The following is a 2,796-nucleotide window of genomic DNA, read 5'->3' as shown; positions in this document are numbered from 1 at the left end:
GAGGCATTTGCAGGTGAACAACTGTGTCTGCACTGGGCGTACATGCACATAAATAAAATCAGTGTATAAAATATAATCACATATACACACTTCTGATAGTTAAGCCCATGCTCACGGGAGTATACCCTGGTGTAGTGAGTAGGCCGGCCGTGGCTACACATAAGTCCACATTACACACGGCTAACCCTGCTGGAGGGGCTTATCAGTGGCATCCCAGCTAAACCCCTTCCACCAAGATACACCTAAGCCAGTAGGTGGGAGGTAACTCGGCTGTATACCTCTCAATAAAAAAAAAACATGACTGCACAAACAGAGCAACGGCCCTCATTCCCCGGAGGCGAAGGAGCCCCTGGTTACGGCGGCGATCAGGACCGTTCCAGAGCAGAGGGTGCTAAGAATCCCCGGTCAACAACAGGCCGCCCCACGTTGATGAACCTTTGCACATATAATATAAGGACAATGAGAACTGAATCCGACTTGCTAGCATTACTTGAGGAACTTTCTTTCATCAAATGGGATATTGTAGGACTCTGTGAGGTTAGAAGACTAGGCGAAGAACAGAAGATACTAAATGATGGACATGTGCTCTATTGGAGAGGTAAACCCCAGGGTAGCAAGCAGGAATTAGGGGTGGGCTTCTTAGTTCACAAACGTTTAGAAAAGAATATCGTGGAATTCTATAGTATAAGCGAAAGAGTGGCTTCAGTAACAATAAAACTAAACAATAGGTACAACCTAAAAATTGTTCAAGTCTATGCTCCAACCTGCAGCCACATTGATGATGAAATAGAGAGCTTCTATGAAGATGTTCATTTAGCCAGCGAGAGAGTAAAAACCCATTTCACAATAATAATGGGAGATTTTAATGCAAAAATAGGTAAAAAGACAGTAGGAGAAACCGCAATAGGGAATCACGGAATAGGTACTAGGAATGAGAGGGGACAAATGCTAGTTGATTTTGCGGAGGCTCGATCACTCAATATCATGAATACATTCTTCGAAAAAAGACTAGAGCGGAAGTGGACATGGAAGTCGCCATCTGACATAAAAAACGAAATTGACTTCATAATTTCAAATAGGCGTGATATAGTAAAAAATGTGGAAGTTATTAATAAAGTAAATGTTGGCAGTGACCATAGAATGGTCAGAGGCCAAATTAAATTATACCTCAGAAGGGAAAGGAGTAAACTCATAAGAAAACCACAGCCAAATTTAGCTAACTTGAAGACCAGAGTGACAGAATTTAACCTTAACATCCAAAACAGATATTCACTTCTCAGCGACGAAGATCTCAACATTGACCAAATCAACAAACAGTTCAATCACATAATAAAGGAATCTACACTAGAAGTAGGCGGTAAGAACGTCAAGCAAAGCTCCAGCAAGTTCTCGGTAGAAACTAAAGAGTTTATGCAAAAACGTAGGGTCATGAAAATATCGTCAATCAGGGACAAGATAGAATTAGCCGAACTAACAAAGACTATAAATAAAAAGAAGAGGGAAGATGTACGGAAATTCAATACTCAAATAATAAATGAAACAGTGATCTCAAGTACTAGCATGAAAACAGTTAAAAGAAGACTCAGAATAGGGAAAAATCAACTGTATGCAATAAAGAAACCAGATGGAGAAGTAACATACAATAAGAATAAAATCATAAGAATAGTGGAGGACTTTCACAGGGATCTATACAACTCAAATGAACAGCCATGGATAGAAGCGATAACTAGAGACGGACCTAGCATCACAACAGAAGAAATAAAAAGAGTGCTTAAATGCATGAAGAGAGGGAAAACACCGGGGGAAGATGGAATTAGTATAGACCTTATAATAGATGCAGGAGAAATTGTAACAATGAAACTAGCCAATCTTTTTAACAAATGCCTTATCAACGGGAAAACTCCGAAAGCCTGGAAAAATGCAACAATTATTTTGATACATAAAAAAGGAGACAGAAAGGATCTAAAAAACTACTGACCAATAAGTCTCCTTTCAGCTACTTACAAATTATTCACAAAAATCATCACAACTCGCATCTCTGACTTTCTGGATTCTAACCAGCCTAGAGAACAAGCAGGCTTTCGCAGTGGATTCTCAACAACAGACCACATCCACACACTCACCCAAAAAAGGAAAAAATAAACGAATATAGGAAACCCCTGTGTATGGCATTTTTCGATTACGAAAAGGCATTTGACTCTGTAGAGATACCAGCAGTACTAGAAGCTATCCGAAAGCAGGGAGTGGAGGAGGGATACTGTAAAATACTGGAATATATATACAAAGATGGGACAGCAACCATCAAGCTCCACACCGAAACCGACAAAATACCAATTAAAAAAGGTGTTAGACAGGGCGATACCATCTCACCAAAACTGTTTACAGCTTGTCTCTTCAGTGAATCTGCAAATGAAATGCAGCAACTAATAAATGATCTAAATGGAGAGAGTGTGAAAATCGGACTTTGGATGAACAAAAAAAAGACTAAGATCATGTTCAACAGTCGAGTTCAGTTCGAACAGATACAAGTACAAGGCAAAGCGCTAGAGGTAGTGGACAAGTATATATATACCTAGGACAACTCGTACAGACAAACACATCTAGCGAAGAGGAAATTATGCAACACATCAGGTTGGAGCGCCTTTGGCAGACACAGTAGCATACTAAGAGGCTCTTTGCCATTATGTTTAAAAAGAAAAGTCTTTAACCAGTGTGTCCTACCAGTTATGACCTATGGATCAGAAACATGGACAACAACCAAATTACCGGAGAGGAAACTAATAAGTGCCCAGAGAG

The sequence above is a fragment of the Penaeus monodon genome, unplaced genomic scaffold (assembly GCF_015228065.2).
Source record: "Penaeus monodon isolate SGIC_2016 unplaced genomic scaffold, NSTDA_Pmon_1 PmonScaffold_139, whole genome shotgun sequence".
In the NCBI taxonomy this organism is placed as follows: Eukaryota; Metazoa; Arthropoda; class Malacostraca; order Decapoda; family Penaeidae; genus Penaeus; species Penaeus monodon.
This window is presented reverse-complemented; position numbering follows the sequence as displayed.